At 43.2% G+C, this 10,936-nt stretch overlaps 1 pseudogene; it reads right to left on the reverse strand.

Moving 5' to 3' along the window:
• Positions 1 to 787: 787 nt before the first annotated feature.
• On the reverse strand, positions 788 to 2,139 carry LOC144374679 (cytochrome P450 27C1 pseudogene; annotated as a pseudogene).
• Positions 2,140 to 10,936: the final 8,797 nt, after the last annotated feature.

The raw sequence follows: 10,936 nt of genomic DNA on the forward strand, positions 1-10,936 counted from the left end.
TGATGTATCTCAGGTATTTGTTATAGTAACAGAAAGTTGCATCACATATCAGGCAACACAATTTTACATTGTCATAGTTTCAGTTCTTCTACATCTGCTAGGATTTGATTTGGTTGAAGAAAAAAAATCTGACTGTTCTTGATTTCACCAAGGGCTTTTTTATGTGTCTTTCAAATAAAAATGAATATTCATCTTCTTTAGGAGCTATGACTAGAAAGGCAAGCTCTGGTTTGGAGAGGAGAATAAGAGTACCATCCTTTTAATTTGTGAACCCTTCTTTTGGGATCGAAATCTGATGCTCAGGATAAAACATTGTTTATGGTGTTTTCATCCCATGATCACAGCATTACAAGAGACATTCTTAGTGTTCCCTCTTCAAAATAGAAAAAAAATAAGTTGCCTTCTACCTAAGCCCTGATGTCAGTATTAGAGAACATATATGTTCAAGAACTGAATTTGTCTAAACCATTTCTTTACACAAATGTACAGAATACATCCAGTCACTAAAAACGGAGTAGAGGACAGTATGGCACTTGGGAGTTCAGTGCCACTGCTTTTTAAATAGCTGTTTCCTCAAAGAAAAGGCAACTTCTGGCAGGCAAAAGTAAAATAGCCCTCTCACTGCATTCCTTAGCATGATTTCCAAGTCTTCAAGAGCCGGGAAGGCCAGTTGATCCCAAGGCAGGCTCTAGAGCCCTCCTCCACTGCTGTGGCCAGGGATACATACACACCTAGTGCATGCTGACGAGCCAGCTCCGCTCCACCAGCCCGGGTTCCAAACCCAGGCTTACTTTCTGTTAACAAAACGTACGTGGATGGGCTCCCCCGGGGTCAGAAGCCCATGGGTTTTTGCATGAACAGCTTTAGTCCAAGAAGATGTTTTGATCTCAAAATGCTGAAGCAACTGGATCATGACCAGGTGAATCTCCAGCTCTGCGATTCTCCGCCGAATGCAACTGCGCACCCCATAGCCAAAGGGGATGGACCCGAAATTGTCGACTCTGTCCAGGTTTCCTTTCCGCAGCCAGCGCTCGGGCCTGAACTCCTTGGCCCGAGGGAAGTTCTCATCCTCGTAGGAGGTGGCATAGTGGCAGAGGGCCAGCTGGGTGCCTTTGGGAATCAGATATCCGCCAATAACCAGGTCTTCTTGGGTGACACGGCCATTCCCTGGTAGCACTGGAAACAGCCTCAGGGTTTCCTTCAGGAGAGCTCTGACCAGCGGGACTTTGGGAACATCTGCTGCAGTTGGAACATGCCTTTCCCCCAAATTCTTGACTATCTCCCGATACACGGTCTGCTGCACTTCTGGGTGCCTTGCCAGGAGATACACTGCCCAGGATAACGTGAACGATGTTGGGTCAACGCCGGCCAGCAGCATCTCCGTCATGTTGGCGCAGATCTCCTCCAGCGTCAGTGTCTGGCTAAGGAAGAGGTAGGTGAGAAGTCCCCCGTTCACCCTCTCCCCTCTGTCCAATTGGCACTGTATGTCCCTCAACTTGTTGTCGACATGAATTTGGCTGAATTTGAAGAGTCCATCCCAGGACCTGCAGAATTCTCGCCAGGGTTTGGGGATGAAGGGGCGGAGCCATCTGGGGGTGGCACCTGCCTACATGGAGGTCTTGAACATGCTGAACATGAGCTCCAGGGCTTCAATGTACTCCACTGTTGTCTGGGGGATGTGGTTCTCCAGGCATCCTAAGCGACTCTCGTAAAGGATGGTGGCCACACCTTCCATTGAATATTTGAAGAAAAGATCATTGACATTAGTCACCGTTTCCCCATCTTCTGCATGGCTCCTGAGGATGTAGATTTTTTTAATCAAATCAGCAATAACTTGGTTGACTTCTCCAGAGAAAATGGCCACATCTGTCGGTTTCAGAATTCTTTGTCTGAATACACTTCTCGTCTTGAGCCACTGTTCACCTTCCGCTGAGATGAGCCCGGTGGCTCTCCCTCGTAAGTCTCGGTACTCCTGCCAGGACTCCATGTTGGCTCTCTGGGGCGCGACCCCCTCCGCCCGGAGCACCTGAGCCACCATGTCGCGGTCTGGATCTCGTGGATTCGGCTGAAACCGTCCTTGCAGAAAAACTCCACCAGGTTGGCGAGGGTTCGCGGCCCCGGTATGGCCGCGAGACTCCGGGGCCCCTCGGCCCTGTCTCCGGCCCGTGGCGCCCCAGGTCGCCCAGATCTCAATTACCTCTTATGTGTGAATCAGGGTTCAGAGTAGAGAAGCAGAAGCAACAGACTATATATGACTAATCATCAGTGTATCAGTGTATTTATGTGTCTACCTACCTATCATGGATCCATCCTATCTCTACCTATCATATCTATCTACTTACTTATCTATCATCTGTCTTTCGTCTATTATCAAGAAACACACAAAGAAAGAAAGAGACATACACATAAGATGGGTAGAGATATTTATATTAAGGAAATGGCTTCTGTGATACAGGGGGCAAGCCACTTCAGGGCTGGTAGAAAGGCTGTAATACAGGTAAGATTTGGTGTTGTAGTCTTTTTGTTGTTGTTGTTGTTTAAAGAGAGAGAGAGAGAGAGAGAGAGAGAGAGAGAGAGAGAGAATTTTTTTAATATTTATTTTTTAGTTTTTTTTTCGGTGGACACAACATCTTTATTTTATTTGTATGTGGTGCTGAGGATCCAACTCAGCACCCTGCACATGCCAGGTGAGCGCACTACTGCTTGAGCCCCAGCCCCAGCCCGGGTGTTGTAGTCTTGAGTCTAAAATCTGCAGGGTAGGCCAAGCAGTCTACAAATAAGAAGAGTTTTTGTGCTGCAATCTTAAAGCAGAATTAATTCTTATTCAGGAACCTTCAGTCTTTTCTTTTAAATTCTTCAACTTATTGAACGAGGTCCGTCCATGTTATGGAACGTCATCTGCTTTACGCAAAATTGACTGATGGTAAATATTAATAATATCTAAAAATACCTTCACACTGACATCTAGACTACTAAAAATTAGGCATCATAATCAATCCACATTGACTGATAAAATTAACCATCACATTCTGTTCTTAAAGGTATTACCAAATGCAATCTCAGAAATATTGTTGAATTCTTCTACTTCCTGTCTTGGGAGTCAGGCAAATCTGGAATCAAGTCTCAGTTCTGCCATCATTATCTGTTTGACCTCAGATGATTTCCTAATCATTTCAAGATTCAGTTTTTTTTTTTTTGTAGATAAGTTTGGATTAAGGGCAGCATGGGTGCATCTCATAGACCTGAAAAGGAGGGAGGCTTGCAAATTTCTGAGCTTGCACAGGGTGCAACTGTGTCACCTTACTTGGTCACTGTAATTGCATTACAGTGTGAGCCTCACTGTGTCCATTTATCAGACCAGGAACTGAGAGGACAGTGATTTGCCTTGAGATACGAACCCTTGTGTTCTCATGCACACACCATCTGGCACCAACCTGGAGAACCTGCAGTTCATGCCCCTGGGTTGAGGTATCAGTTTAAACCTAGTTCACCAAACACTCATTTCACTCAAATTGCCCTTTCCTATGTTTAAGGAAAGCAGATAACACAAGAACATATTAGATCAGGTAGGTTTTTTTTATTAACATTCAGAGCAGTCTTACCAAACATCTGCCTTTCTATGGCTGTAAAATAAAATTCTATTTGTATTCTATGAGTCTCAATCATCTAATAAAGACTCACTTGAATCTTGTTGGTTGCACTTTAGAGAAAGTAAATTTGGAAGAACTATCCCAGTGTCGAGTTTCAAATTTTCAATCCAAAAAAGATGGAAACAAATTATGCTTTTTTTGAAGACTCGGCTTTGTTCTTGTGTGAAGGTCTTAAATCCAGAGAGTGGTGTTCCTGAATTATCTCTGGATATCTTTATTGCTGCCTTTCCACAGGGTTTTGGAAGTTTTCTGTAAGTGTGTATCCTCCCCACTGTAGTGTGACATTCTTGAGGGTAAAATTGGGTCCTTGCTCACCTTTGTCATTGCTGTACTGGGGCATGTGGCATACACCGACCAGAAAAAAAAAAAAAAGTCAAAAGTCTATAAGAAGGAAAAGGCAAGGACAAGAACAAGTCTAGAGGAAAGAAAGAAAGGAACCATGACATAGAGGGCAGAAAAGGAAAATAAAACAATCCACTTAGTCAATTCTTGAGGGTTCACGCTAGCTGGGTTTTATTTTATTTCCTCAACCCAGCCATACTCTTCAGATAGTGCTACTCAATCAATAAGTCATGTTCTTTCTAAAGAGCCGTGTCTTTTTTCCAGTAGGATATGAGCATGGCATGTTAAGTAGAGAGAGTATTTTGACTTTGAGTTTAATTATAGCTTCTCGCTAGCTCATGAAACTGGTCTGTAGTCTATTGAGCATGAGGAAGTGGAGCTTGACAGCTTGCCAGCAGACAACTTATCTTTCTAAACAAAAAGCTGAGGTCCCAAGAGGACTGATACCCTGTGAGTTGGCTCGTAGGATGGATGGAGAAGGAAGGCTCTGTGCTATTTCCATATGTATGATATGAAAATGAGCTGTGTGGCATAATTAACTGCCACTTCATAGTAAAAGTTCCTTTGAGTCCAAGGATTCATCTTTCTCACTTATTGTTCTGACTTAAAAATATTGTTTATTATGATTGCTAATGCTCATGGGATGTGTATTATGTTAATTGCTTTACTTCACTTGATCCTTGAAGCAATCCTATGATAGAAGGACCATTACCATCTTCATTTTCGCCTTGAGGAATCTCAGACCTTAGAGTACTTCAGTAGCTTGTCCTGGATACTCAGTTTGTAAAGGGAAGATCCAAAATGAGTCGTCATTTTGGTCTGGCCCTACAGAACATGCTCTTAACCATCTAGTTACATTCCCTGCTTCTTTATGAGAAAGATTTAAAATGAGAAGACTTGGACTTTCCTATATGGAGTATTAGTCTGGTTTTTTTTTTTGTTGCTATTGTAAAATGCCACAGGCTGGGTAGTTTATAAGGAAAAGAAGTTTTGCAGACTCAAGAGCATGGAGCCATGCTTTGGTGACATTTTGGCTTTGGTGACATTCTCCTGGCGAATACCATCACCAGTGGGAATCTGCAGAGAAAAACAAAATGAAACAAAACCGAGACATTCAGGGGCCATCAGACTTGCTCTTTTTATAATACTCCCTTTATAACACTCCCTTTTGTGAGAATTCACAGCATCAACATTATTCACAAAAATCGACATTATTCTCTTCTGAAGGCGGGGCCTGTGATGACCTAGTCACCTTCTACCAGGTCCTACCCACTCAGGGTTCCTCAGTCTCTTCACATTGCCACCCAGGAGACCAAGATTTGGTTCTTACCTCTTACCACACGTTGGATACACTGGAAATGGAGTGCTACCAACAATGGCTCTAAAGGCCTTTGGTAAATTGAATAATCACAGCCACGATGTAACTTCCAAAGACTGGTGTGCTCACTGTGGTTAACCTCAGGATAAGGCCCCAGGAGAAGTTAGGGAGCTGAATGCATTATTCAGCTTTACATTATAACAAGAAAGTACTGAGATAGGATATTAGTGAAAAAAAAAAGGTTTAGTTTCCTCATGGTTTTAGAAGTTCAAATCCAATGGGTGGCCCTTGCTTTGGGTTTCTGGCGAGAATATAGATAGTATTCACAGGACTTCATGTCAGAGCAAGTGGCCCCATTTCAAGCCATAAAACAAAGGGGAAAAGGAATGGGCAGGGTTTCCAGAGAGATATGGATGTTCCGTAGGGTTTACTTCTTAAAAGGTACACTGTACCTCGCGACACTGTGCCTTGGACCAAGCCTTTACCTAGGGATCTCTGGGGGGCACCACCTATACTCAAACCATCCCAGTGGCTAGTCTCACTGAAGTTTCTTTCAGCACTGAAGAAAATTTTTCTTAGACCTTTATCTCTGGAGTGAAAGGTGCTAGGAATGTACATTCTCATCTTCCAATTTATGGGAAGATTGTGCATCTACAAGCAACCAGGAGCGGAAACTAGGTGCCCTGAACTTGAGTTATGGATGGGAGAATTGTCTCCCTATCTTTGTCCTCAATTAGGGGAGAAGAGGATCTTTTGAGAGGTGGGCCCAAATACAATACTATCTGGTATTTATTGTTTGGCAAGCTCTGTATGATTGTCACTGTATTTTCACAGTTGTACATACATCATGCACTTTACACCTACAAGTGAATTATGGAATACATATCACTGTACCTTTTAAAAGGCTTAGAGAGGTGAAATACCTTGTCTTCTTCCAGAGGTCAGGCTCCTAAAAACTACTTTTATTTCCCTTTTATTTGAATCAGAAGTTCTTGAAGTCAGGAAAGTCCTCCGTCTTTTTGAGACTTTCACATTAGCTTCTGATCCTCTTTCCAGAGTGATGTGTCAACATGCAAGCAGTGTCAAGGGATTCAATGATCTTTTAAAATCATTCCTGGAAGACAGGTGATCTCTAATAAAAGCAATACAATCTTACCTAGAGGAAAAACTGTGTTCTGACTCAGAAATAAAAGCTGGAATTTTGGAAGAAAAAAATTGGGCCCCATGAGATTCAAATTACCTTGTTCTTTGAAATCAAATGTATGACTGGTATAATTCCATCTCTCTGTTATTCCCTGTCTTCCTCTCTTCCTCTCTCTCTCTCTCTCTCTCTCTCTCTCTCACACACACACACACAAACACACACACACACACACACGCACTCCCAGATCCACATGTTTTGGAGTGGCTGATCCTAGCAGTGGTTCCTGATCATTATTAGGTAGGGAGCAGCTCAGTTCAGCATGATCTTCTCCTTTATTGGAAGCGATGGACCACAAAGCAATGGTGGTAGAAATTGTTATGAGGCCTTTTTATTTGAGAGGATCCCAGTTCTTTCTCACTGACTCTGTCAGCTGTGTGAAGGAAGCCTCCTCTCCAGGCATTTGGCAAAATTCAAATAGGTCAGGAGCTCAAAAAGATTCATTAACCACAGGAACTGTTTCTTGGCTCAGGGATGCACATAACCTATTATTCCTTTAATAAAGCAGTTTCTTCAGTGATTCATGGAAGCCTGGACAGGCTGAGGAAGAAAACAAAAGAACATCTTCACTAATGCATCATATGACCTTCTGTCCTAAGGTCTGTCTATCCCAGAAATTTTGTCATCATCTTAAAAGGGACTAGCTTAAAGCTCTACGTGCCCTTTATGCATAATGAATATTGTTTGACTCCAGTCTTACAAAACTAGCTGTGCAAAATAGATGAAACTTCCTCTTACTGAGTCATGTCTAATGTGGTGACGTACCATTAAGACTTGAATGACAGTGAACAAATAATGGCTGTAATAAAGAAGGACTATCCTCTCACCTGGTAAAAATTCAATAATGTCAGATAAATGAAACATCTTCAGAGAATCCCCTGTGTATTCCAGAAAGAGTTTTTGGATATTTTTGTCATTGGCTATTCATTTCAAAGAATGAAACGGAACACTTAGAAAGAAAAGAAGCAGACAGAATGTTAGCAACGCTGCATTATGAATAAAAGTCAAGTGAAGGAATCAATTAATGGATTGATTCCTTAATCAAACTGTCTGCTTGTGTTTACAGAGTGCTTGTGATATGCCAGTCATTGTGCTGGGTCCTAAGGACAGAGCAGCACCTAACACTGACATGCAGCTGTCTTTCCCTCATGAAATCATATTAAGCATACACAGGATAGACTTCCCCGGCTTTACCCAATGGGGTTGTAAGATACTCTGGGTCCGGAAGCAAGTTTGGGTGAAAACATATCACTTCTTCAGGAAACAGCTCCCTGAAAAAGTAATTTGCATTCTAGTATCTGGAGAAGGTGTGTAAATTATTCAGGCTAAAACAGGGAGGAGGGTAAACAGGAGGAAGTATTTCTAGGCCAAATGAACTGAACAGCATCTATTGTTGAGAGCCACAGCCAAAGGGGCCCCAGCAAACTTCCAGCTGCTGGCTGATGATCCAGCTGCCAGCAAACTTCCAGTTGCCGGCTGATGATTGGCTCACAGTGGCCCCAGCAACATCTAGCTGATTGGCTCCTCTGCGGTGATGTTCATTGGGCTGTTTCCCTGCCCTTCAGACTGCCAGCTGATGATTGGCTCACAGCGGCCCCAGCAACATCTAGCTGATTGGCTCCTCCACGGAGCTGCTCATTGGGTGACTTCTTTGGCTCTGCCCACACAACCCAGCCAATCGGCCTCAAGAGCAGGAGGATTGTGGGAGGTTGAGAGGCTGGTGTGGGGGGGAGAGGCTTGTGGAAGCCGGTGGTGGCAGTTGGGCTCTGAGGGTTTTTCCCTGAGAAGCTGTTTTGTTTGGCGTTTGTAGTTCTAAAAATAAAGTTAGTTTCTTTTTGACAAGTGGCTCCTGATTTGTGCCAAGCCAGACTTCGGCATTTGGTGGCTCGCACGGGGAGCAACTGAGGGTAAGTAAACTGCTCGCCCCTGAGGGCAGGGCGAGAGAATGGGGAGCCATTCTAAGATTCCTCTTTTGTTTTGCTTCATTTTTGTTTTAACTTGCCTGTCCCTGGAGATGAGTGAGAGGGAAGAAAAACCACTCACATCTGAGGAAAAACTATTTGCGTTTGAGGAACAGATAGGGAGAAAGGACGGATGCATATGTCAGGAGGATAGAAAGGCTGTTATAATGATTTTGTGTGGTTCCCTTTTTATTGGATTCTGTCTCGGTTTTGTTTGGCATCATCTTGTTGGGTTGTATTATAGTAGAAATACGGGATCAGCAATTAGTAAAAAACAAACCGAAAGAGTGTTAAGTAAATTATTAGAGGAAGGAAGCTTCCCAGTAAAACCAAGAGCAGTCAGGGCATACGTTGATATAATACAAGAATATAGCCCATGGCTTTTTAAGGAGGAGTTGTTAGATATATCACAATGGAACCATCATGGTGAAGATTTAAAAAGAATAGAAAAGAACAACCCAGGGACTCTGCCAGTTGGCACATTGTCATTGTGGACGTTGGTATCTGGTTTGCTTAGTCCAAAGCCTTCAATTCAGACAGAGGTAGAGGAAGAAGAAGACATATTGATTCAAGTAGAAGAGGAAGTCTCTCAAGTTAGTCAGAAAGAGGAAAAGATTCAAGTAAAAGAGAAGGTCTTTCGAGATAGTGAGACAGAGGAAGGAAGTTTAGAGCAGAAAAATCTATCAGGGGAAAAGTTAAAACAGGAGACTGCTAATAAGACCTTTTTATTAGAGAGCGTAAGTGTCCAACCAACAGCACCGCCTCTACAGGAGACTGCTACTAACAGCATTCTATCACCAGAGGGCGTAAGTGTTCAACCAACAGCGCCACCTCTACAGGAGACTGCTACTAACAGCACTCTATCACCAGAGGGCATAAGTGTCCAATCAACAGCACCACCTCCATATGCTAAGAGACTCCCAACCCCCGCAGTTGATAGTTGGGATCCTGAGACTGGATCTCAAGTATGCCCTGTATTTGAGGTAGGAGGGCAGCTAACTTACCAGGGTTTAAATTTCAAATCAGTGAAGGAGCTAAAAGAGGCTGTAACAACCTATGGTCCTCAAGCACCCTTCACTGTAAGCTTGGTCGAATCCATTACCAACTTAAGCATGACGCCAGCAGATTGGGCTAGTATGTGTAAAGCTGTGCTAAATGGAGGACAATACCTGTTATGGAAGGTTGCCAATGAGGAATTTTGCAAGGAGACGGCTAGTCGAAATGCAGCAGCTGGTTATCCTCAGAGAAATCTAGATATGTTGTTAGGAAAGGGAACTTATGAGGATCGGCAGCAACAAAATGCATATGATCCTGGTGTATATTCACAAATTGCTATAGATGCAGTCAGGGCATGGAAGACTTTACAAGAACATGGAGGTTTACAAGGTCAATTATCTAAGATAATACAAGGAGCTAATGAACCTTACGCTGAATTTGTAGATAGGCTTATTCAAACAGCTACCAGAGTTTTTGGGAATACAGAACAAGCAATGCCATTAATAAAACAACTGGCTTATGACCAAGCGAATCGTTGGTGTAGAGATATCATTAGACCATGGAAACAGGAAGATTTAAACACATATATTAAATTATGTAGAGACATTAACGAACAAGGGCAAATTGTGGCAGCTGCAGTAAAACAGGCTTTAGATGCCAGAGACATTAATGAACAAGGGCAAATTGTGGCAGCTGCAGTAAAACAGGTTTTAGATGCCAGAGACATTAATGAACAAGGGCAAATTGTGGCAGCTGCAGTAAAACAGGCTTTAGATGCCAGGCCAAGAACATGCTACAATTGTCAACAAACAGGACATTTTAAAAGGAATTGCCCCATAGGAGGAGGGTTTAACAAAACTAGGTATCAAACAAGTAGAATACCGGGTATTTGCCCACGATGCCGTAGAGGGAGACATTGGGCTAATGAATGCCGTTCTCAAACCACCATAGAGGGTACTCCATTATATTGGGCTAATGAATGCTGTCCTCAAACCACCATAGAGGGTACTCCATTATCAAAAAACGAACAAGGACAAGGTGTTTATCCACAATATCGTGGACAAAGGCATCGGGCTCCGTTGCCAAAAAATGGACAGGGGGCCCCAATGCTCCGGGGCCCCAAACCACAAATATACGGAGCACTGGAGGAACCCAGCAACCCCAGCAACCCCGTCAGGGTAGTGCCCAGCACATCAGATCCCTCATCAGACAAACCAGAGGGAGCGCAGGGTTGGACATCTGCACCTCCACCAAATCAGTACTAACTCCAGAGATGGGAGTTCAAATCATTCCCACAGGGGTAAAAGGACCTCTTCCCAAAGGAACAGTAGGCTTATTATTGGGACGCAGCTCTTCTACTCTAAAAGGACTTTTGATAAGTCCTGGGGTAATTGATTCCGATTATGAAGGTGAAATAAAAATTATAGCCAGTTCTCCAAAGGGTATATCAGTAATTTCACCAGGAGAT

The sequence above is a fragment of the Ictidomys tridecemlineatus genome, unplaced genomic scaffold (genome assembly GCF_052094955.1).
Source record: "Ictidomys tridecemlineatus isolate mIctTri1 unplaced genomic scaffold, mIctTri1.hap1 Scaffold_814, whole genome shotgun sequence".
Classification (NCBI taxonomy): domain Eukaryota; kingdom Metazoa; phylum Chordata; class Mammalia; order Rodentia; family Sciuridae; genus Ictidomys; species Ictidomys tridecemlineatus.